Consider the following 26,999-nt stretch of genomic DNA (forward strand, 5'->3'; position numbering starts at 1 on the left):
AACTCACAGTTATGTGTATTTGTGTATGCTACACAAATACATAGATGTTACGTATCAATGCATATTTTTTAAAAATTGGAAGCATTGCTGTAGGGCAACAGTTTTCAAAGTGTAGTCTTCAGTCTTCTGGGGTTCCCCTAAGACCGTCTTATGATATTGAGAGACTGTCCTAATAATTCAAAGATACTATTTGCCCTTTTCACTGTGTTGATATTTACACTGAGGATGCAAAAGCTATGGAGGGTAAATGCTGGTGCCTTAGTGTGAATCAAGACAGTGTGGTACCAGCTGTACTTGTAGTTTTGTATTAGTCACCACTATGTACTCACAATAAAAAATACTGTAATCATACTCAATTTCCTTGATGAAGTATTAAAATGTTATTGATGTTAGCTCTCCAGCCTTGAATATATGTGCTTTTAAAATATTTTCTGGGATGAAATGGGTCCCATGCATAAAGCTGTCTGACTTATCATGTTTATCTTGAAGAAGAGCACTTGTGTGAATGACTTGTGAGCTCAACTACTCACTTTTTAAAAGTAGAGACCTTTTTTACCTGGGGAGAAAAAAGCACCAACTAGAATTTCTAGGGGCAAAAAATAAAATAACTGTAAGTAAGAATCCTGTGATTGATTTAGCAGCAGATTTATATACAACTGAAGAGAGAATTGGTGGACTAGAAGATGAATCAAAGGAATTATCCAGAGGCAGCAGGAAGACTCTCCTCACTGTTCCCCTTGACAAAAGAAAATAAAGAAGAGAGATTAAAAAACATGGAGAGTAGAGTGAGAAGTGACATTCTCTGCATATAATCAGAGTTCTAGGAGTAGTAAGAGAAAATAGGTAGAAGCAATATATTTGAAGGAATAATGTCATAGATCGCATGCATGGATCCCAGGATCACATCATAAGGGTAAAATGTTTAGTTTACCAGAGTTATGTAACAGTTTTAAATTTGCATATACCTAAAACATGACCTTAAAATAGCTTTATTTATATATATTTATATTCATCTACATTATAAATTAGATTTAGAGGAAGAAAAGATCAAATGTACAGATTCAAGAGATATAATGAATACTAAGAAACACAAATAAATGTATTTTTACTTTAGATTTCCAAATTATTTCTGCCTTAAAATTATAATACTACAGCAGAAAATCAACTACTTAAAATATCCTTTATGTCATAAAAATGATAGATTAGTTTAAAGAAAGGTTCAGCAGACTAACTCCTGACTTCTCAGTAGCAACAGCAGAATCCAGGAGATAGTAGGAACTTTATGTGCTGAAAGAAAATAACTAGTACCTTAGAATTTCACAACAGTAAAAATATCTTTTAAGAAAGGTAAAAGTTTTAAAAATTAAGCAAAATAAAAACTTGAATTTTAGTCACCAGTGAAGGACATTCTGAACGTTATATTTTAAGCTTAAGATTAGTGGTCTGAGATGAATGATGAAGAGAAGTATTGAATCTATAGGAGTATTAACCATTTATAAGAAAAATAAAATGAATAATATCAATAAAATTAAAAATGGGAAAGGTACATAATAAAAGTGTATGAATTAAGTTTGGAGTTGATGGGACTAAACTCTCCTAAACTGCTTCTATTTTCTGAGAGAAGGGTAAAGATTTTATTTTATTTATTTTATTTTTTATAATAAATTTATTTTTTATTGGTGTTCAATTTGCCAACATACAGAATAACACCCAGTGCTCATCCCGTCAAGTGCCCCCCTCAGTGCCCGTTACCCATTCACCCCCACTCCCCGCCCTCCTCCCCTTCCACCACCCCTAGTTCGTTTCCCAGAGTTAGGAGTCTTCATGTTCTGTCTCCCTTTCTGATATTTCCTACCCACTTCTTCTCCCATCCCTTCTATTCCCTTTCACTATTATTTATATTCCCCAAATGAATGAGAACATATAATGTTTGTCCTTCTCCGACTGACTTACTTCACTCAGCATAATACCCTCCAGTTCCATCCACGTTGAAGCAAATGGTGGGTATTTGTCATTTCTAATGGCTGAGTAATATTCCATTGTATACATAGACCACATCTTCTTTATCCATTCATCTTTCGATGGACACCGAGGTTCTTTCCACAGTTTGGCTATTGTGGACATTGGGCAGCCCTGGTGGCTCAGCGGTTTAGGGTAAAGATTTTAACTTTAAAATTGGTAAATTAGGGCAGCCCCAGTGGCCCAGCGGTTTAGCGCCACCTTCAGCCCAGGGCCTGAGTCCCACGTCAGGCTACCTGCATGGAGCCTGCTTCTCCCTCTGCCTGTGTCTCTGCCTCTCTCTCTCTCTCTCTCTCTCTCTCTCTGTGTGTGTGTGTGTCTCTCATGAATGAATAAATAAAATCTTAAAAAAAAAAGAACTTGACGGAATGAGCACTGGGTGTTATGCTATATGTTGGCAAATTGAACTCCAATAATAAATAAATAAATAAATGAAAAGAAAAAAAAGTTTGGTAAATTAAATAGACATGTTTTAGTTTCTATTATAACCATTAAAATACTAGAAATTGAGTATAGCTTACAATTAGTAGATGGAAAATAGAAGTGACATAAATATTCAGTCATCCAAAGTAGGAAAAGAAAGAAAAACACAGGACAGGCAGTACAGATAGAAAACATAAGATAATCGATTTAAGCCCATTAATTACAGAAACTAAAAATGCTCTACTTAAAAAAATAATTCTCAGATGGGATTTAAAAAACCCAATGATATGCTGTTGATGATACATTACAAGTGACGTATCTAAGGACATTGAAAAGCTGAATATAAAAGGTTGGAAAAATATATACCATGCAATATTAACCAAAAGAATGCTGACATAGCTGTATTAATATTAGATATTAATAGACAGATGAGTCATTTCAATGATGAAAATTTTTGTGTACTAGGAAGATCTAAAACTTTTAGATTTTATGAATCTAGTAAAATGACCTCAAAATATGATATAAAAATGAAGTTACTAAAGGAAAAAATAGAAGCATTCATAATTATGAAGGCAGATTTAAAAAAATTATTTCCCTCAGTTACAGATAAACCAAGCCAACAATTATCAATATAGATGTAGAAGATTTGACCAATATAACAACCTAACATGACAGACATATGCAGAACGCTGCAGTAAATGCAGTATACAAACTGTTTTTCAAGCATATATGAAACATTTAAGAAATTGATCATTTAGCAGAATTTAAGTCCCATCCTATTGAATTTCAAAGGAATTACATCAGGGTCAGAAGATCTTATTCTTTCTGATCACAGTGTAAAATTTTAGCTAGAAATCAGTAGCAAAAGGATAACCAGAAAATCTGATACATTCGGGATAAATAACTTCTGTATTAAAGGAGAAATCATCACAGAAGTTCAGAAACTATTTTGACTTGAACAATAACAAATTTGTACATGTAGGATGTAGATAAAACAGTCTTTAGAAAAAAAATTATGGTCTTTGTAACATGTTTTTCAAAAACTGAAAAAATTTTTTTGGACTAATAGAAAAATGTATTCTGAAAGATTAACATAGTAAACATAAGGAAAGAAAAAATATACTTTAAAATATACAATATTGCAAAGATTCAAGTACATTGCATCAAAAAAACCTAAAAAATTTAATACCTTCATTTGTTCATTCATTTAATAAAAATTCATTCAGTGCTCACTGTATCAAGAACTATTCTAGGCACTTGAAATTCATTAGTAGATAAAGCAAAGCTTCCTGCAGTATTCTATTCTAGTTGTGGTGAAGGAAATTAAACAGTAAATTTAATAAGTAAAATTATGTAGTGATTTAGTAATAAGTACTATCAGAAAAAGAAAAAGTAAGAAATCTAGAAGGAGACAATAAAAGTTTCCAGTCAGCCCTACCCAAAGTAATCTATTACTTTAAAAATTATTATCGAGATTGTTTTCACTTTCACTTTATTAATCCTCACTAAAAAGGCTGAAAATTAATAGACATTTGTCTCATGAAGTTAGGTAAAGGGAAGTTGGATAATCTAGAAGACCATGGACAGAAGGAAGGAATCAAGATAACAGTATAAACTAAAGAAATTGGTAATAAACATAATAAAAAAAATCTGAAGTTTTTTTGAAAAAAAAATCTTACAGATTTACAAATGTCCAGCAAGAAGGGTTACGAATGAATGTTAAAAAGCACATGTAATCTTTATTTTCAGGGTTTTTATCTGGGGCCTCACCTCATTCTCTTCCATTTGGTGGTAGTGGGATGGGCAACTTCAAATCTATATCCACTTCTACTAAAATGGTTAATGGCAGAAAAATCACTACAAAGAGAATTGTGGAGAATGGTGAAGAAAGAGTACAAGTTGAGAATGGCCAGTTAAAGTCCTTAAGGATAAATGGTAAGGAGCAGCTGCTATGCTTGGATAACAAGTAACAGCGCGCAGTGTAGCAGAAATGTTAGCTGTAACGGGCACCATTGAGGACTGACAGGAACGCTTTTTTTTTTTTTTTTGAAGATTTCAAATGAACTCAACTTTCAGTATAACTGTACGTAATCTAAAGTATTTATACACAGCTCATTGGAGCCCTATTTGTCATAGACTTTTGAGTTTATTGTTGGGACCACATAATAGGACCATTGTTTTGAGGTTTTTTGTTTTGTTTAGTTTTATTTTATTTTTGTTTTTTGTTTTTGTCTTTAAAATTGTTGTAAATCTCTGTATGCACTTTGCTTTTTTATTAAACATAATCCAAGGTGGCCGTGACTCTTTTGTACCCTAACACCAGCACGGACTTGCTTTTCCATTGTGTTTGAAACGTGAGCCAAGTAGAGTCAGCCTGCTGTGAAGTTAACATTGCCAGGATGAATCTTCCACAAAAATAATTTCAAATTTTTTCAGTATTTAGTAGTGAGAGATATTAATGCATTAATGGTAATACATTTCTCGTTTAATATAAATTGAGGATGTTTTTCTAGTTGTGCATGAACGCTGGCAACTTAGTAAGATTTGACAGTTGTTTAAATATGTAATGTTAAGCTTAGGTTGAAAAAAAAGTAAAGCTGGTAAACTGGGTCTTTGTCATTTGCTTAAAAAATACATGCGAATGTGTTTGGTGCATTCTTTTCTGAGTGGGGCCTGTAAAAAAAAAAAAAGCACATGTAATCACTCTATGGAATGAAAAAGAGGATAACATTATAAATGCTACATAAAATAAGAAGATAAATTATTAAAACTGTTATGCTGTTGGCTTTGAAAATGTAGTTGAATAGAAAAATAAGTAGAAAATAGAACTCACCCATAGTGATTCACAAGTGAGTAGGCAACCTAACGATTATGATAATCTTTAAAACATTTAATTGGTAGTAAAAGATATCTTCCTAAAAGGAAAAATGCCAGGCTCAGAGGACTTCATTGGCAGGTTTCATCAACCATTAAAGGAAGAAAACTTTTACTCTTACATAAACTCTTCTAGAGAAGAGTTTTAGAGAATATAAAAAGAGATGACAGTGCCTAGGTTTTTTTGGTTTGTTTTGGTTTGGTGTTTTGTTGTTTTTTAAATGAGGCTTTCCTAGTCTCAGTACCAAAACTCAGCATGGGAGATTGGAGGAGAAAAGATAGACTTTTTAATAATTAATGCTGGCCAAATTGGGCATCTATATAAAAATATGTAAAAGTTTCCTTACTTCTTAGCACATACAAAAACCAATTCTAGGTGGATTTGAGATGTAAATGTGAAAGGCAAAACTATACATCTTACAGAAGCTAGAAGAATATCTCATGAACTTGGAGTAGGAATTTTTTTTTTTATATAAAACAAAGTATTTCTAATAATGAGCAGGTTTGATATGTTCAACTACATTACATTTGCAGTTTTTATATCATTATACCATAAAGATAATGAAAAGACACAGAGTGGTTATATATATTTATAAGATACATAGCTGACAGAGACTCATATTCAGGATTGATTGCACTGTTCAGTACAGTAGCCAGTAGCCACATGTGGCTATTTAAATTAAATTAAGTTTGATTAAATTAAATTTACCAAGCAATTCTTTACCTTCATTAGCCACATTTCAAGTGCTCAATAGCTGCATGTGACTACTGGCTACTATACTGTATAGCACTGATTTAGATTTTTTTAAGGAAATACATATCCAGGAGTGCCTGGGTGGTGTAGTTGGTTAAGTATCTGACTCTTGGTTTCAGCTCAAGTCCTGATCTCAGGGTCCTGTGATTGAGTCCCACATCAGGCTCTGTATTTAGCATGCTTGAGATCTCTCTCCTTCTCCTTCTGTCCCTCCCACTTGTGCTTTCTCTCTCTCAATAAATAAATATATATCTTTTATAAAAAAGAAATACATATCCAGAATATGTAAAATATAGTACCTCTAAATCTAATTGAAGTGTTCATAATTTATAAAGAAATGAATATTCTTGTATAAATTTAATAAGAATAAAGTAGACAACCCGTGGTAAAATGGTAGTAAAAAGGCTTTAATAGGCTTTTTCCCAGAAGTGGATATATAAATGGCCAACAAATATATGAAAAGATGTTAACCTCCTTAGGAAGCAGAGAAATACAAATTAAAACCATTAAAAGTTGTCACAATATATTCAACTGATTGGCTGAAATATTTGTACAAATCAACAGTACCAAGTGTTTATGGAATGTAAATTAAGAGGAACTCCACTGCTTGTGGGAGTGAAATTGGCCCAATTTGGAAAAGTAGCTTGGCTTTATGTATTAAATTTGAAATATTTAGAGGATGAGTTTGAGATTCATAGGCAGGAGAGAGATATATATATATATATCTCAACACATCCATACATATAGCCCCTGTGAATATGACATACAGGTCAAAAATCTTACAGAACCTCATGCATCATTGTACCAGGTCTTGGACAAGAATTCATGAGGCAGAAGAGCTCCAAACTGGAATTGACCCAAAAAGTCTTATCTACATTCCAATGTTGATAAATAAATTGAAGTACATCATAGAATGGAACAGTATATAGCAATTGAGGCAAATGAATCACGAATGCTACACCCAACACCATGGCTAAATCTCACAAGTGCGATATAGACTGAAAGAAGCAAAATGTGAAATAATATGGTATCATTCTATGTATGTAATGTCATAAAACTAAACCATGCTATGTAGGGAGGGATTCATTAGGTGAAAATTATAAAGCAAAGGAAGAAGCTGATTATTATAATACTAAATAGGGCTGGTGGTTTCTTCTGTTGGTAAGGAAGAAGATTGTAACAAGAGAAGGGCACGTGGGTCTTTTAGGATAGTTATAAAAGGTTATTTTTTATTCCGAGTGGTAGTTATAGGAATGTTTGCTCTAGAATTATTTGGAAGAATGAATATTTGGTAGAGTGAATACATAAATATTTTATGAACTTCTTAAATGAATATTCTACAATAATAAAAAAGGAAGTTCTAAGTCGCTTATATTGTCTTGAGTATATTTGAATAGAAGTTATAGGAAGAGGGGTATTTAAGAATTATATGAATACATTCAACAAATAGAGATGGGGAAGATCATTCTAGGATTGGAACATTATGAAAACAGCATGGAACTGGAAGACAAACCTGTTTAAGTCCTATCAATTGTACCTGTATCCTTAAGGGGGAGGTGAGAAATTGATGGGAAATAAGGCTGTTACAGGTTAGGTATATATCATGTGAGATTTTCCTAGACTGGAAAATGTTTTGAAATTATTCTTCAGTTAAAAAAGAAAAAACTCTTCGTAGGTACATCATCTTGTACAAAGCACATCTGTGGATTTCTTGAAAGAAAGCATGACCCTACTTATGTCCCCATTAATATCAAATAGAATAAGAAAAAATTTCAACATCTACACATGCTATTCTTTGTTTATGTCACCTAACAGGATGTGGATAGTTGCCAGTTTCCCCATTTGATTTATTTAATTACAAATGAATCATTTGGTTTAACTTATTATTTTGACGTAGAAAATAATCATATCTGATATTTATAGATTTTTTAATGTGTGTTTGGCATTTTTAGCAACTATGCCATGCTGCCTAGAAGAGCTTCTTTGGGCAAAAGGAGACAACCCTCTGGACATTCCTGCCTATTTTCATTTTCATTTGGATTGAACATTAACTTACGTAAGGCACCTCCCCAATTGCTCTGGGACTAAACACTCTTGAACTTGGCACTGACCCACTTATTTTTGCCGGGTCATATCATAATATCTTGTCTTATTTCTACTGAACATTGTCCATTTTTTTTTAACTTTGAAAGAGTTAGGAGCCATGCACAAGTTAGTGTCATATGCCAATTTAATTAATGTGGTCTTGATTCTAGCATCCAAATCTTTAATAACATATTTCACAGTGAGTCAGACAGTGTTGGGTTCTAAATTTGTCTTCACCTTATAAGCTAATGTGACCTGAGGCAAATTATTGGCTTCTCTGAATTTTAACTTTCCTCATCTATAAAATGAGAAGAAGAATTCTTACAGAAGTCTATCACAGTATCTAATAAAACCTAGTTCTCAGTAAGTAGTGATAGTAGTAGTAAGTAGTAGTGATAGTAGTAGTTCTTATTTGCACTAGGGGGTATACCAGGAAAAGCAATGGATTGGTAAGGAAGGACTACATTTGTGCTCTGCCTCTTGAATTCTCCCAACATCTGCCAAGCAGGATGATCTCGCCAGGTAGTAGCCATACATTGACAAGAGAGAATTCTCTCCCCTGTGGTTAAAAGCACCAGCCTGGGACTTCGGCAGGCCGGGGTGCAAACCCTTGCTCTGCCATCTATTACTGTGTGACCTTTGGCTTAGTTATTTAACTTATCTCTAAAAAGCTTTGAATATTAAATACAATTATAAATGGCACAGCATAGTGGCTGACACATAATCATTCAATAAATCATATTTATTATTATTATTTCCCTAGGTATAGTTCCAGTAATCAAGAATATATGGAGCTAGAAATAATGAACTAGAAAGGTCTCTTTATCTCAGTATCTGACTCTGTTGGGTCCTGTTTGCAGCCTATGGATTTGGTTAGCTCAGAAAGGAGAAACAGAATAACACAGACAACTCTTCTTGTGTGTTTATTGTCATTGTTTCTTTCCCATTGCTCTTCTCATTAAAAACAAGCCTTATTGGCAAAGCCAGTGTCTGTTTAAGGTAGCTCTTTATTATGAAGAAGATGGTCGTGGGAGGTAGGAAGATGAGTAAGGATTGTATATTTATTGATTTTTATTGTGGTAAAAAGCACATAACATAAAATTTATCCTCCTAATTATTTATCCTCCTATTTATTTTACTGTCTGCACTACAGTAGTATTAGCTGTATCCACATAGTTGTACAACAGATCTCTAGAACTTTTTCGTCTTGTGAAACTAAAACTCTACACTTACTGAACAATAGCTCTCCTTTCTTAACTCCCCTAGTTCCCAGCAACTACCATTCTAAGAGTTTGACTATTTTTTAAAAAAATTTTTTCATTTTAAAAGATTTTATTTATTTATTCACGAGAGGCACAGAGAGAGAGAGAGGCAGAGACACAGGCAGAGGAGAAGCAGGCTCCATGCAGGGAGCCCGACTTGAGACTCGATCCCAGGTCTCCAGGATCACACCCTGGGCCGAAGGTGGTGCTAAACCGCTGAGCCACCCAGGCTGCCCAAGTTTGACTACTTTAAATATCTCTTATAAGTGGAAAGTTCAGTGTTTGTCTTTTTGAAACTGGTTTATTTCACATAGCATAAAGTCCTCAAGGTGTATTCATATTTGTAATATATAATAGGATTTCTTTAGTTTAGTAGGTCTATTTGCAATTTTTTTTAAGGAACTGCTGTACTGTTTTTCATAGGGCTGCACCATTTTACATTCTCAACAATGGTGCAAAATAACAGACATATGTCCCAATTTCTCCATGTCCTTGCCAACACTAATTATTATTATTATTTTATGATGGCCATCGTAATGGGTATAAGGTGACAACTCATTGTACTTTTGATTTATATTTACTTGATGGTTAGTGATGTTGGATGTCTTTTCATATCTTTGTAGGTCATTTGTGTATTTTCTTTAGAGAAATGTCTACTCAAGTCCTTTGTCCATTTTTTAAATTGGACTATTTTTGTTGTTGTTGAATTCCAGAGGTTCTTTTTATATGGTGGGTATTATCCCTCTAGCAAATATACATTTGTAAATATATTCTTCTATTTCGTAGGTTGCCTTTAACTCTGTTGATTGCTTCCATTGCTGCACTGAAGTTTTTCATTTTGATGCAGTCCCATTTGCCTATTTTTGCTTTTGTTGCCTGTACTTTTGGTGTCAGATGCAAGGAGTCATTTCTAAATCTAACATCATGAAGCATTTCCCTTATTTTTTTTCTAGTAGTTTTGTGGCTTTAGGTCTGACATTTAGGTCTTTAATCCATTTTGGGTTAATTTCTATATATGGTGCAAGGTAAAAGTCCATATGCTTTCTTTCAAATGTGGATATTCAGTTTTTCCAGCACCATTTGTTGAAGAGAGTATCATTTCCCCACTGTGTAGCCTTGGCACCCTTATTAAAGATCATTTGGCCTTTATACATGAGGATTTATTTCTAGGCTCCCTATATCTGTCCATGTATCTGTCTTTATACTAAGACTGTACTGTTTTGGTTGTTAGAGCTTTGTGATATATTTGAAATATAGTTGTAATATATTTGAAAATCAGGAAGTATGAGGCCTCCAGCTTTGTATTTTCTTTCTCAAGATTATTTGGATCTTTATGTATACAATGGAATATTACTCAGCTATTAGAAATGACAAATACCCACCATTTGCTTCAACATGGATGGAACTGGAGGGTATTATGCTGAGTGAAGTAAGTCAATCGGAGAAGGACAAACATTATATGTTCTCATTCATTTGGGGAATATAAATAATAGTGAAAGGGAATATAAGGGAAGGGAGAAGAAATGTGTGGGAAATATCAGAAAGGGAGACAGAATGTAAAGACTGCTAACTCTGGAAAACGAACTAGGGGTGGTAGAAGGGGAGGAGGGCGAGGGGTGGGAGTGAATGGGTGACGGGCACTGGGGGTTATTCTGTATGTTAGTAAATTGAACACCAATAAAAAATAAATTAAAAAAAAAGATTATTTGGATCTTTGGAATCTTGTGAGATTCCATGTCAATTTTAGGATGGTTTTCTGTTTTCGCAAAAAAAAAAAAAAAAAAAAAAATGCCCCTGAGATTTTGATAGAGTTTGCATTGAGTCTGTAGACTGCTTTGTATGGTATGGATATTTTAACAATATTAAGTCTTCCAAACTGTTAATATGACTTATCTTTCCACTTGTTTGTGTTTTCTTTCTTTAATTTCCTTCGGGAATATTTTATAGAATTTTCAGTGTATACCTGCTTCTCCCTCTGCCTGTGTCTCTGCCTCTCTCCTCTCTCTCTCTCTCTCTCTCTCTCTCTCTCTCTCTGTGTGTGTGTGTGTATGTCTATGAATAAATAAATAAATAATCTTAAAAAAAGAATTTTCAGTGAATAAATCTTTCACTTCCTTAGTTAAGGAAGCTTATTCCTAAGGATTTTATGATTTTTGATGCTATTGTAAATGGGAGTATTTTCTTAATTTTCTTAGATTATTCGCTGTTGGTGTATAGAAATACAGCTGATTTTGTATCCCACAAGTTCACTGAATTCATTTATTACTTATAACAGTTCTATGGAATCTTTAGGGTTTTCTGTATGTAAAATCATGCTGTTTGCGAACACAGATATTTTTACTTCTTTCCCAATTTGCATGCCTTTTATTTATTTTTCTTGCCCAATTCCTCTGGCTGCAACTTCTACTGTATTGAATAGAAGTGGTGAGAGTAGGCATTGTTGCCTTATTCCTGATCTTAGAGGAAAAACTCTATTTTTAAAAAAGACTCATTTATTTATTTTAGAGAAAAAGAGGGAGTGAGAGCGATGCGTTGGAAGGGGTGGAGGGGAGGGGCAAAGGGTAGAGAATCCCAAGCAGACTCTGCTGAGTGTGGATCCTGAATGAGGCTTGATCTCATAACCCTGAGATCACAACCTGAGCCAGAACCAAGAATCGGACACTTAACCTACTAAGCCACCCAGGCACTCCAAAAAGCTCTCAGTTTTTTTACCATTGAGTATGACATTAACTGGGTTTGAAATTTATGGTGAGGTAGCTTCTTTCTTCCTTATCTTTAGTTTTGTATTTTTATCATGAAAGAGGGTTGAATTTTGTCAAATGTTTCTTGCATTAATTGAGATGATTATGTGACTTTTGTCTTTCACTCTATTAATGTAGTTTATTAGAGAGATTGATTTTCATATGTTGAACCATTTTTGCATTATAGGAATAAATCCCACTTGGTCATGGCATATAATCCTGTTAATATGCTAATTTGGTATGCTAGTATTTTGTTAAGGATTTTTATATCAATATTATCAGGAATATTGGTCTGAGTGTTCTTGCAGTTTTTGTCTGGTCTTGGTATCAAGATAATACCGGCCTTACCAAATGAGTTTGAAGTATTTCCTCCAGTTTTTGAAAGAGTTTAAGAAGTATTGGTATTTCAATCCTTACTAGTTACAGGTCTGTTCAGATTTTTTATTTCTTCATGATTAAGTCTTGATGGGTTGTATAGTTCTAAGAATTTATCCATTTTTTCCTAGATTTCCCAGTTTTTTAGTATATAATTATACATAATGGTCTCTAATGATAATTTTTATTTCAGTGACATCAATTATAATGTTTCCTTTATTTTAAAAGATTTATTTATTTATTTATTCATGAGAGACACACAGAGAGAGGCAGAGACACAGGCAGAGGGAGAAGCAGGCTCCCCGCAGGGAGCCTGATGCGGGACTTGATCCCAGGACCCCCAGATCACTTATGAGCCAAAGACAGATGCTCAACCACTGAGCCATCTGGGCATCCCAGTGTTTCTTCTTTTATTTCTAATTTTTGTTAGTGGAGTTTTCTTAGTCTACCCAAAGGTTTTCAATTTCATTGATCTTTTAAAAAAAACCTAACACCTAATTTCATTGATTTCTTTTCTTTCTCTCTCTTTTAAGATTTTGTTTATTTAGTTGAGAGAGAGAGAAAAGCTAGAGAAAGAGGGAGAGTGGGGTGGAGAGGGGCAGAAGGAAAGGGAGAAGGGGACTCCCCACTGAGCAGGGAGCTTGACGTGAGATTGGATCCCAGGACCCTGGGACCATGACCTGAGCCAAAGGAAGAAGCTTAACCACTACCCAGGTGCCTCATCTATTTTTATTTTCTCTATTTTATTTATTTCTGCTCTAATCTTTATTATATCCTTTCATCTGCTAATTTTGGTTTAGCTTGCTCTTTTTTTTTCTAGTTCCTTAAAGTTAAGTTACTGATTTGAGATCTTTTTTCCTTTTAACCTTAAGTGTGTAGCATAATAAACTTCCATCTTAATACTGCTTTAATGCATCTCATAAGTTTTGGCATGTTGTGTTTTTATTTACAATAAGGACAAAGTTATTAAAATAATTTGGGCCCAGGACATAATTCTTCAGTAGAACTAAATAATTAAAGCATACTTAATTATTATTTTCCCAATGAAAATGTGCTCTCATTATATATCTGTCATCTGCCGATCATCTATCCGTTATCTATCTACCAATCTATCTGTCTCTGGAATGGACTTTAAAGATTACCTAATGCAACATCCTTATTTTCCAGAAGGGAAATGCAGGCCCAGAGAGATAAGCGTCTTGCCTGAGATCTCCTAGCCACTTCCAGGGGCCTAGGAGCTCCTGACTCAGTAGGAGAGCCCACACTTGCTATAGATGAGTTAAAATCTCAGCAGGCTTCAGGAGACCATTCCTGGGAAATGATAAGTAAGGAGGTTAATATTTTAATTTGTTCTCTTGTCAAATATTAAAGATTTGGGAGTCTCTTAGCTGATCATTTTCTGTACTCTTCATTACACAAGTTGTGTTTCTCTCCTCTGTGCCTGCTTGTTTGCAACTTTGGGCTTTATCAATGTATTCGGGAGGAATGATAGGGAACCTTTTTGGTTGTTGTTGTTTTTAAGCAGGCTCCACTCCCATTGTGGGTAGAAGCAGTGTAGGGCTTGAATTCACAACCCTAAAATAGAGACCTGAGCTGAGATCAAGAGTTGGATGCCTAACCAGCTGAGCCACCCAGTGCCCCTAGGAAATCTTCTATTTAGAGTATGCTAACAGAGAAGGTGGTGAAGTGATTTGGGGAGTTTCTGCAGCAAGGCTCTGGCTGGTCTGGGGCTCTGATTTCCCTGCATGAAAGAGGAATGAGCAAGGCTGACTAACCTGAGAAGCTCCAAGGAAATATGCTCTGTCGATGAGAAGCTTTTCTAATACATCAGGCTTTTCCCTAGTTTCTGTACGTTTCTAAGAGAATTGCAGAAAAGTGGGAGGCAGAGGAATGTTACTTCTCTTTAGGGCAGTTGAAAAGAGCAAGGGATGGAGAAATTTAAATGTTTGCAATATTTTAAATAAGCAGCATCCTCATCATAATCATTATCACAAATAGCATCTGTTATGGGGGCAGAGGTGCCAGGCATTTCTCTGGGTACTTTACATATATTATCTCATTTAATTTTCCAAGAGTTCTGCAAGGTAGGTATTATCTGTACTTTACAGATGAGAAAACCATGGATAAGAAATTTTAAACAGCTTACTGAAGGTCACTCAGCTGGTGTATGTCCAAGCCAAGCTCGCTATGTCTAGATCGTGAAGTTTGTAGTATATAACCTGCCTTGCCTGTCAAGTGATAATAGTCCTTATGTGTGGCATACTGAAGTCCCCCTCAAACACATTTTATATTCTAGATGTTTCTTTTTCAAGAACTTCACTTGTCCACAGAGCCATGAGATCACCATGGGAGGATAATTTTTTAAAAATGGAGTGGACTTTTAAATATGACTTAGGAAAATTATTGCCATGTAGTTGTAACTTACGTTCATTGGAGATGTATTTCAAAGTTTACAAATGCCACTATGGCCTTAATGATCAATTTCTTAAATGATTCATATTCTCATAACTTCATTGGATTGTTTGCATGCCCTGGTTGGCCAGTGGCAATGCCACAGACCTTCTGAAGGACTAACCCCATTGCTTTGCTCTTTCCATCGGACACCCTATCCACTGCTTGATTCTTTTCCAAAAGTCTGCCTTGATCTTTAATTACAATCCTCCATGGACTTGTCATAGCCAAGCTCATCTTGCACCTTAGCTTCGTCAGCTCTGTACTCCTGTCCCGATCTTCCTCACTATTACTCATTTCCCTTGGCACGATCCTGCTGTTCTCAGCTCTGAGTTTATTGCCAGTTAAAGGAGACTGCATCATAGAGCCCTCTGTTACACTCCATCTCTCCTCTGAAATAACACTATATAATCCTGTTTGCATACATTATTTTCTACTTTATTATCAACATTAAGTTTCTGTATGTAGAAAATATTTGCATATGGAATTTGCTTAAATAGTATGGATGAAATATAAAACATATATATTATAACATATATATATATATATATATATATATATATATATATATATGGTAAAAACCCATTAGATATAAAAGGGGGTTAAGGTGTTCTGCCCGAGTGACTTAAGTCTTGATTTAGTAAATCTCTGCTACATACAGTATTACTCGAATTAATAGGCACAGGGATCTTATGCCAAAAGACATGTATTTAGATCCCAAAGTTAGAGGAACTGACATAGCATGAAAAATATCTGAAGATCTACATTTAAAAACTTTTTCTAAAGCCCTGAGATGATAAGCTTAGTAAGTCACCTTGAAATACTTTACACATGCTAATCACAGCCACCAAGAATCACAAAGCAGGGATACCTAGCCTAATGTTGTACAAGAACTGTAAAATATTTATAGTCTGCAGAGTTCAGTTTACATTATTAATTCACTTTTCTGTCATTTCTCAAGAACTTCTGAAATTCTTGGCCTTTGAAATTTTGGAAAGAGCTGTTTTGATCGTAGCACACCAACAAAACAAATACTGTTTTAGCTTCTACTTTATGTTTATTCTACTAATTGAGCAATTAGCGACCACCTAGGACAGTTGTTCACAGATCAAAGAGCTCAGCCACCCATTTCCAAAAGCTTTTGAAGTCCCTTATATACAAAATGGTTCAAGTGAAGTATTCATTTCCTAGGTAGGGTATGTATGAGCTGGGAGTTACTGTAACTTTATTTCAACTTTCCAGTTTCTTATAGCCCTAGCACTGGGATATAAACTTGGCACTGTAAATTAATTTGGAGAAACTGGTACTCCAACCATACTGGCTTTGCTGTGGGCTGGCCACATGACCCTGAGAAAAATTCTTAGCTTCATAATTTCTTTGGGCCTCAGTTTCTTCCTCTGGCAAGAGAGTGGGTTCATCTAAACCAACCAGACAACTCTTAGTTGCTGTTACATCCTTTATTATGTGCCTACGTGATGCACACACATTCATAATACATGGGCCTTTATATGCACACAAAAGAGGTGCAGCACTTTAAATAAACTTGATAACTCAGATTTGGATCATGACTCTCACTTTATAGAATGATTCTTTCCAGAATGATTCATTATGTGATTTCCTTTAAGTCAGAAGTAGGAAATATCTGACCCTAGACAGATTTATGTGCTTAACTTACTTTTATTTGGCTAATGGGGTAAATATTTCATATGCTTATAATTGCTAAATCCCAACATGGCCTTCAAAAATTTAGTGGCAGTACCTAAAAGAGGATAGGAAGAGGCTGATACTCCATTAATGTGTTTCTCTGCCTTATTTCAATTTTGTTCTTCTTACCTTCTTTGTCTTCTCCTGTTAAATGACTGGTACAAATACTTGACATGTAGGTAATGCATAACTTTAATGACTTTTTTCTTTTTTCTTTTTTTTGAGACTTTTTCTGATTCAAAGTAACATGCTCATTGTGTAATATTTGGAAAAAAATGGAAGAATTGTCAGAAAGAAGAAAAAGATCGTTCAAATTCTAACAAAGATAATTGTTGTTAACATTTTAGTGTGTCTCCTACCAGCATTTTTTTACTAATTTTTGTATAGATTGTATCATACCATTTTTTGTGCTGCTTTTTAATTTAACATCACAGCATAAGGGTTTTCTATGTTATTAAAAATTCTTGGTAAACATAATTTTTAAGGTTATTTAGCATTCTGTCATATAGCTATAGCATAATTTATTTAACCACCTTCTTACTGTCGGCCATTTAATTACTTTCAATTTTTCACTATTATAAATGAAGCTGCAGTGAACATTTTGGTATATAAATCTTTTCTGTCTATATTTTACTTTATTTCCTTAGGATAGATTCCCAGAAATTGAGTTTACAGGGTCAAAGGTAGGAACATTTTTAAGGAACATTCTTGATCCATAATGCAAATGGCTTTTCTAAAATAGTTTTTTGAAATCAATTTATTCTCTCTATAGTAATATATGAGAGAGCCTTTTCCCACCATATCTTGTCTATTCCCCTCTAAAAACTAAATAAATAATATTTATGATTTGGTAGGTAAAAATTATATGCTACTGCTAAGTTAATTTTTATTTCTCTAGTTACCAGTGATACTGAACAATTTTCTGTTTGTTAATGATTTATAGTTTCTCTTTTGCGAATCTTCTGCTTATATCTGCAGTATATTTTAAATTCCTTGTTACATATATGAACATAATTTTGTGTCATCCGTATATAATTCAGATGAAAGCAAACCTGCCTCTTCTTTTAAAAATGTGTTAAGTTGCTTGTTTTATTTTTCTTGGTTGATTTTTTCCCTCTGGGCCATTAGGTTCTCAAAATTACAGTTTTAAATCGCAAGCTGTCATGATGTGCCTCTGGGTAGATGGGCTTTCAAATATTTGAGTTTTATGTATTGATTTTCAGACACACATCTATTAAGTAAAATGAGATATGCTCATGTATATCTTTTCATAGATTTCCAGGTAGCTGATGTGTATAACCTTCTTAAGTTTTTGCAGTTTGTCATTAGTTAATAATGACTAAACAAAGAATTTAATGTTTTTTTATCTACTGTTTCAGTATATTTCTTCCTTTATTTCTGTGGATTATCAAAATCAAAAATCAAAAATTTTTTCATGTTGTTCCTTTCATCTGATATCACAACTTAAGGATTTTTCTACATTACTGAAAATTCCTTTGGAAATAGAATTTTTAATGTTTCCTGATACCAACCCCTCACTCCCAGCTGTCTTCTATGTTATTCTTCACCAGTACAGGAAAAGCAGAGACACACACTTCTTCAGTAGTTGGTCATATGATTAGAAACCAATGTGTGTACAGGGCCCATGAATATTTTATTGACAACAGTGGAAATAGAGTACATTAGCTATTTTAAAATATGGCTGCTTAGATGTAATTCAAAAGTTGTTTGAAACAATTTAATCACATTTATTTGTTATAAAAGCACTTTGATATGTGCCAAGTGCTAGTCATTGATCAATGTTGATCAAGTCATTTGAATGTTGAACAACCCTGAACCATCCTCAGGGGATAGGCGATGTTTTTGGTCATGTCACAACTCACCTCTGAGTGTAGGTTCTTATCCCTGATGACTGTTGCTCTGAGCTTCGAATACACTGGTTTCATAAAAGGGAATAAACTTTCAGGATGTCAGATGAATCAGTTTGGAGCAAGCTTGAGGATTCACTCCTAAAAATTAGGTAACATTTTGTCTTCCTGGGGAACTAATGAGATAACCTCCACTCCCCTAAAGTCTTCAAGAAAACTATATGATTAAGGGGGCCACAACTGGCCCTTGGGACTCTTGTGTGAGCTCTGGCGCATCACCATATTCTCATGTAGCACTAGGTTTTTGAGAGTGTTTTGTATTTACAGGAAGAAATGCCTTTATACAAGGTGACAGTCTCTGCCTTCCAACGATCACATCTGCAGAACCAAAAGGAATAAGCAAAGTTGTAGGGTAGTAGGGAGAGTGGGAGTAGAGAATATAGTTTCATTTTGGCCTGTGTACTTTTTTGGCTTATGGTGCCTGGAAATCTTGGGGCCTCATAAGCCCCCAGGTCACTTAGGGGATCTCATTTATTCCATTCTCAACACAGGAGGGATAAATCTAGCCTGTGTGACATTTCATTATGAGAATTTGAAATAGTTTTTAAAAATAATATTCTTTATAAAGGGACTAGCACTAGAGAACCATGAGGATGTTTTATTGAATTTGACATATAAGCATAAAATACAAATTAGAACTGGGCCATTGGGAGGTGGAGCTTCTGATTTCTTTCTTCCCTTATGTTATTATAGCCCTGAATGAAAACCTTTTCTGAGAGTTAATTTAAGGATCTCACTTTGGTTCTTTGGGACAGTTGTGTTTAGCGTATGAAATTTCAATTCAATTCCTTTCAATGATTATTTATATGTGAATCACTAGGATGGCTTCTTTGGGTTGGAATCTGGTATCTTATGGTTTTTTAACTGTACTATCTTGGGCAGGTGTGGTTGTCATGAAGAACCAATGATGTGCCCATATTAAGTGCTGAGCATGGTGCCTGGTGAAACTAAGTATAAGTGAATTTAGTTATTGCCATTATTTTTATTATATTGTACACTTATAAAGCACAAGACTTGCTTTACCTTTATATTTTTGACAACTTTAATAGAGTGCCTTGTAGGTTGGAAGCAAATAACTGTTGAATTTGATTAGTTTCTTCAGTAGCTTCTCTTAGATCTGAGCACATCTTCTCCCCTGGTAGGTTTGGTGGTGGGTATGGTAATGATGGTGTGGTTCTGGCGACATGTGTAAGATACATGTAGTTTAGTATTCTGAGGCTAAATAGAGGATTCAAATTGCTGGTGCCAGTCTGACGCCTTTTACCAGCACCATTGTAAATTTCACTTTAAAAAGCTTTGTAAACTGCATTCTTTTTTTAATTTATTTTTAGTTTTTAGAAAGGTTATGGGGCTGCATCTGTACAGTAGGTGAGAACATTTAAATTTAGAATTACTAAGGAAACTGTCAGATTTCATGAAGTTAAGAATAAAATTCCAATTTGGCAGTGAAGTATTGTGACCCTCATTGCATTTGTAGCACACCTATCGAAAGACACTAAATAATGTCTTGGAATGACCATTATAGGTTTGAATGTAATTCAGTGGATCCTGTAATTTTCTCAGGGCTTTGAAGCTTAGTGAAGTTACAAGCTGGTCAGGACCTTGAAGGGAGGAGGGGGAGAGCATTGATGCAGGGGGATGCAAGGAAGATGCTCTTCCTTCTTGAATAGGAATCATAGTCCCATTAAAAGAAAAAATGCCAGAGTCTTGGCAGAAAACATAGATTTGCATATTATTCACTTGCATTTGCATATTGAGTTCAAGAGGCTCTATCTTCAAGTATGTAAAATAAATAGTGTAATCTGCTGCAATTGTGTTCCAACCCAGTATCCAGGGCATTGCACAAATGAAATACATAACACATTTAAAAATCACATTCCAGAGGATGAAAGATGGCAATCAACTAGAGGTGGCTGCTTATCAGTGATACTGACAGGGAGCAGAGGTAGTGGAGCTTGGCTAGAGTACAGGATTGAAGAAGCCATTGCCCTCAAGTGTCCTCATCTACAGAGGAAGCCTGCTTGCATGGTCCTGGGCCCACTGGAGTTTGTGGCTTTCCAGACAATGGTGCCCAGGGTTTTGCTTCTCTCCCAAAGTGGAAAGTCTAGGTGGTACCGAAAGAGCGCAGTCCTCTTTTAACTCCTCACTGGCTGAGCAGAACTCACGCAGGGTTCAGGGTATTGGTGAACAGGGCTGTGGACCTGACAGTCACAATCCACTCAGTTTCATTGGCTCTTCTAGTGTGGTTTTAGAAACCTAAATAACTAAGCTGGCTTAGGAGACAACAATGACATAAAAAGTGGTATGGGGGAAGCATAATTCCATAACACTGACAAGCCTTCCTCTGGTACCCCATCTTCTGAATAAACATATACACCAAGCAAAAATAGTGTCTGCTGTGTAAATGCTACTTTATGACAGTCCCTTAGCTTCTTTTTCTAACCAGATTTCTGCTCTGAAGCTTCTCCTAACTAGACCATCTAGTGCTGCCATTGTACCCATGGAGTGGTGGTGGTACCAGCCCACCAGTCAGCAGCAGGGTTAGATTTCCAGATCCAGTTTACCTCTGTGGTTTACAAATCCCCAGTATGGCTTTCAGAAGATATAGAGTAATCCATGGGAGTCTAAGTATAGCTGTCCTGAAGTTGTTTGCTTTCCAGAGGAGATAGGTAGATGGGCAAACTTCACAGGATGTTAAGACCAAGAAGATCTCAGAGAACAGATAAATGGGGCAAGAGGAAATTACTGGAGGGGGCTAATGATACACAGATAATAAGGAGTTGCAGAACATCCAGGAAAGACTGAGAAAACACCCATTCCTCAGCAGTGTTGAAATAATATCCTTCATGTTTAAAGTCCATAGTCTATGAAGATTTGACTTTAAGGTGTCATGGGATCTTAGCAGTTGGCATTGGGGGAAGTGAGGGATGAAGGTGGTGGGTGAGATCAGGGAAAGTAGGACTGATCCAGCAGTCGAGATAGCTTCAAAAAGAAATGGGTGGAGGGTGCACCAAATGAGAGGGCCCAAAGAGACACGAGGAACTCAGGGCCTTACTGGGAACCTGGAGAGCTTTGTGTTCACCTAGAAGGAAACAATGCAAGAGTCAAGCAGAAGATCAGGGCCCTGGTTGGTGAGCTGGAATTCAAGGCAAGCCTCCACCTGTAGTAAGGGATTGCAGAGCAATCAGGGAAGCTCGGTATGTAGTCAGGGGCAGCCTGGCAGGGTCTGCTGGTGGGCAGGAGGGTCTCAATTCCTCCCAGGTGCAGTGAAGACGGAATTAAGATAGACCACTTCTGCCCCCACTAATGGAGAGTCTTCGACTATTGCCTTGATCAGACTTGACTTTACTTAGAAGCCTAGAAAAGATAAAGCCTGCTGATCAGCCAGGCTGAAGAATGCTGACTGATGGGGAGCTTTGTTCTGATAATGCACCATTGTACCTGTTACCACTGGGTATTTTAGCTTTCTGAGCTCTTATCTACTTGCGGGAAAATGCACTTCTTTTTGTCACTTGAATGACAGCCAGGTATATGCCCATTTTGCCAGTGCAAAAATCTATCCTTGGTGCCATTCCGTAAGCACTAGGAGGTTGAGAACACAAGCAATTTGGAAAAATATGGGTTTGGCTTGGTCTTGGGGAACAGAAATATTTTACTGCTGTTCACATTCTGATTTCACTTGCCAGCCTCTCTCTTCAGTTTTAGGTAAGTCATTTAACCTTTTGCTCCTGGTTTGTCCATTTACAAACTAGGTGTTTAATACATGCCTACCTTGCAGAGGTTTTGTGAAAATTAATTAGGTAAAGGTTAAAAAGTAGCTAGAAAATGGAGCCCTAATGTTGTTAAGTTAGGTAATTATACTGCATTTACCTAAAATTCCCTTAGCAGACTCAGATACAAAAGCTTCTTTATGCCCTATCCCACGCTAATAGGTGTCAAAATTGTTTTCTTGGCCTAGAGATGTTATGTATATTGATTTTGGGGTTAAATGTAACTGTCTCTTATTTTTTTTTCCGAGAGAGCATGAGTGGGGGGGGAGGCAGAGGGGGAGAAAGAGAGAGAGAGAGAGAGAGAGAGAGAGAATCTTAAGCAGACTCCATGTCCAGTGCAGAGCCTGACGCGGGGCTTGATCTCATGACCCTGAGAAAATGACCTGAGCCAAAATGAAGATTTGGATTCTCAATGGACTGAGCCACCTGTGCGCCCTTGTCTCTGTCTCCTTTTACACTCATTCTACTCATTCCCTCTTCCTCTTTCCTTTCTTTGCCTTCTCTTTCCAATGCCAGTTCAGCTATTTCATTGTTTGCTCAATTGACTTGGAATTGGGACAAAGGTGCCAAGGGACTTGTAGAGGTGGCTGAAGGTAGATGCGAACTTTCCCAGTCCTGGGGCCAAGTCCTTGGCCACTTGCACAGGGCCAGTGTTACCGTACCTTTGAGGACGCACATTTCAGAGGGAAGGTGCCACATAAATGTAATCCCTGGCCACAGAACCGGCTTCAGAAGTAAATACCTGGGGGCTTATTGGCGCAGAGAAGCATTTATTGGCACTCTCACTTCTTCACGGCTGCTCCAAAGAAATAAAATATATGAGATCCACAAACCCCCAGTCTTCATTACTCACTTTGCATAATTATTACTTGTCCTGGATGAGTGGGTAAGTGTAAGTAAGACGGCAATAAATCCCCAAAGTGTTTTGGAAGCAGGTCGCTTTGACTAAGAATTGAATTAGTCTTGTAGGAGTTTTGATTTCTTTTTCTTATGTTTTTCTGCTTCCATTCATGCTGTCATTTGCTGATCTTTTTGTAAGAGTTCTATTGAATTTTATGCCTTCTACCCCCTGCCTTATGTATAGTTTTATATATTAGTCTGTATATTAGTTTTTTTTTTTTTAATTTAGTTTCAGGGAGAGAGCAAGCATTCCTTTCCCCACACCATGACTATTTCTCTATACTTATTTAATTATGAAAGCATTTAAAGACACTAGTGATGGCTTATTTTATAAAAATTCATTGAGTTGCATATACACTCATAATGTATGGTCTTGTCTGTTTAAATGTTACTTGTTAATAAAAAATTTTAAGAAGTGGCTTTTGTTATTAAATTTTTTATAATCTGTTTTCTTCTTTTTCCATGTTTTTGTTTCATCTGTATCACTGCAAATTTCTTTAAAAACTTTTAAGCCTGTTTTTGTAATTATTTTTCAGCTTGAAGTGTAATTGTCTGTGCTGCCATTTGAGAGGATGTGATTAAGTGCAGGGATGCTAGAAATAACTGCCTACCTTCATACCGCGGCTTCTCCATTTGGGAGCAGCATAACCTGGGGTTACTTAATTTTAAAACGTATCACCGAAAGTATCACTAAAAAAGTGTCACTCAAAAGTTATACTTTGCTTTTGTACCCCTCAGTTTCTTCATCTGTTAAATGGGTCTAAAAATTATATCTGCCTCATAGAGTTGTGTGAAGATGAGGTGAATTACTACCTCTAAAGTGCTTGGAGCATGGGTTATCACACAGTAAGTACTACATAAGTGTTTGGGAGTGAGGACTTACTCTGTGCACCTCTATTATAGTACCATCATTCCCTAAATTACTTGGTTGAGAGGTGCTGAAGTCCCTGGAACTGGCTTGGGTTGAGGAGATTTATTACAAGGTGAGGATTATGGGCCTCAAGAGGCCCTCGCTGGGGTTGGGGGTGAGTGTTGGACTTCCTGCTGGGACCAGGGCACCCACTCTGCATGTCTCCCCGCTCCCCCCACCGCCCACCCCCACCCTGCTGGCTAATGAACCATTGAGGTTTTGTCTCTGCTTCCCTATCTCTGCCAATCTGCTGTTCTCTTCACCACCTGGCTCTTCCTGCGTGCTCATCAGCAGTGCTCAGCTCAGAATCACTCACTCCAAGTCACACGTCAGCCCACCGGTCTATTCAACAAGTCCGTTGCCTGCAGCTAACTTATTCAGCTTTTCTGAACTCAAATTGCAGTTTTCCTAAAAACTTGGTCACGACCCAGCCCTAGTTCAGCGAGCCGGAGCAAGCAAGTTTGTGTAAAACTATGTAGGAACACAGGATAAAATGTGTGCTGCTTCTGAGGCAGCCTCTGACCTGAATGTCTCTGTGGCTTTTCAAAGTAGTGTTCATCATGGGAGTGAACTGATTTTGTAAGAGTTCTGCATAAGATGAAACGATCTGTTCTGTTCTACTAAAAAGAAGCTGATGGTGGCCATAGTTGGAGAAACACTGCTCTGAGACTTGAATGTGCTGGTGGATTGGTTTGGGGAGAGATTGGTTTTTCTGCACTCTTCTGTTGAGGACATCTCTATCTGTAGTGCACAACAGTATCACTTGGGGCACTTGTGAAAAAGGCAGATCTTTGAGTTTCATCTCCAGAGGTTGTGCTCACTTTTTCTGAGGTTAGGCCCACATATCTGCAGATTTTGCCAAGTGCTCAAGTATTTCTGAGGCAAGTTGCCTGCAGATCATATTTGGAGATACACTGCATAAGATATGAGTTCTCTAATAAACTATAAACTTTGCTCCCACTGTTTCCCCTCTGTGCATGAATATTTTGTCTTATGAACAAATTGTATTTCAAAATCAGTTTCTGAGACTCTTGCTTAAACTTAAGAATATGACCTCTTTTAGGAAGTTTGGTGGATTCCTGAGCCAACATAAAAAGTATAGTTAAGCTTTCCTTTAGATTTTGTTATCAGCACCTCCCAGACCCCATAGGCAGCAGGGGCGCTGGTGCGAGTGATGTGGGGATCAGGATGTGGTTCTCAGGTAGGGGATAGTGATGGGTCCTCACCAAGGCTATAGAGCACTCAGATGGAGAGTGAAGTAGACAGGAGGGGAGAGTGAAAATTCTTACACTAATGAGGAGAAAAAGTTAGTTTTGGGTTTCTAAACACATCCTGGTTCAGAAAGATCTCTTATGGATGTGCATATGTGTTTTCAATTTAGAGAGAGATTTCATCTTCATTTAGCTGACACTTTAATCAGCTTTTTTTTTTTTTTTGGCCCTGATTGCTCTTTTTCTGTGGTTTAGTATTTATCTTTAATTATCTACCAGATTTCCTACAATTCTGTAGTGCTGACCCTTGGAAATTGGTATAAAACATACAGAACTTATTTCCAGAATTGTCCCCCATCACAAACTTCTTCCCCATATGTTGGTGTAGAGGAAAAACTTTTTAAAGATTTTATCTATTTATTCATGAGAAAGACACACACACACACACACACAGAGAGAGAGAGAGAGAGACAGGCAGAGGGAGAAGCAGGCTCCATGCAGGGAGCCTGACATGGGACTCGATCCCAGGTCTCCAGAATCACGTCCTGGGCTGAAGGCAGTGCTAAACCGCTGAGCCACCCAGGGTTCCCTAGAGGAAAACTTTAATACAATTTTAGACTCCTACTCTTCACCAATTTCAGATCTGTTATCTCCAGCAGGTTTCTTTTTTTTTAATGGCCTTAATATCTCCTACATGAATAGTTGCAACTTCCTTGGATAGCTGCTTACTTTGTTTTATCCTTTAGCCAGTAGCCCACTACAAGTACTAATTTAAATGCACTGCTTTCTTCTCTCAAGTCTCTATGAGCAACCAAGCTCATAGAAGGAATCTTGAAGCAAAGGTGGAAGAAACATTTTAAGTAAAGGAAATCAACAACAAAATAAAAATATAAAACCTGATTGTATATACATATTCACAACTAAAAGATTTCATCAAACTAGAAATAAAAGGGAACTTCCTTAACCTGAAAAAAGACATGCACGAAAGCCCTACAGGTAATATCCTACTTCATGCTAAAAGACTGAATGCTCTACCTCTAAGATTAGGAACAAAACAAGATGTTCCCTGTACCATTCCTGTGAAAAATTGTATTGGAGGTCCTAGCCAGTATAATAAAACAAGAAAAATAAGTGAAAGGAAAAAATAAAACTCTCTATTTGTAATTATTTATGTAGAAGGTAGCAAAGAATCTACAAGAAAAAAACCCTAATAAAATGAATATGGAAGTTTGGTGAGATGACAGGATACAAGGTCAATATACAAAATTTAATTGTACTTATACGTCCTGTCAACAGTTAGGAATTGAATATAAAAATAAAGTTATGACATCAAAAACATATTCATACATAAATACTGAATCATTATTTTGTACACTTAAAACTAACATAATGTTATATGTCAATTATACCGCAAAAAAAGAAAAAAAAAGGAAACAAAGAAAGTAAAAAATCTTTAATTTCTTTTTGTTACTCTTCCTCTAATAAGCCTATTTCAGTCCAAAAAAAGAGAGAGATTTTTAGGGCTATATCTGATGTAGTATTGAGATGTCAATTCTCAGATTTTTATATAGAATCAACACAAGCTCAGTAAA

At 36.1% G+C, this 26,999-nt stretch overlaps 1 protein-coding gene across 9 annotated transcripts in view; it reads left to right on the top strand.

Annotated features, from left to right (window-relative positions):
* Window positions 1–26,999, top strand: part of GRIN2B (glutamate ionotropic receptor NMDA type subunit 2B) — a 543,572-nt gene that overhangs the window by 162,578 nt on the left and 353,995 nt on the right. The gene's annotated exons all lie outside the window — the stretch shown is intronic.

Source organism: Canis aureus, chromosome 25, assembly GCF_053574225.1.
Source record: "Canis aureus isolate CA01 chromosome 25, VMU_Caureus_v.1.0, whole genome shotgun sequence".
In the NCBI taxonomy this organism is placed as follows: Eukaryota; Metazoa; Chordata; class Mammalia; order Carnivora; family Canidae; genus Canis; species Canis aureus.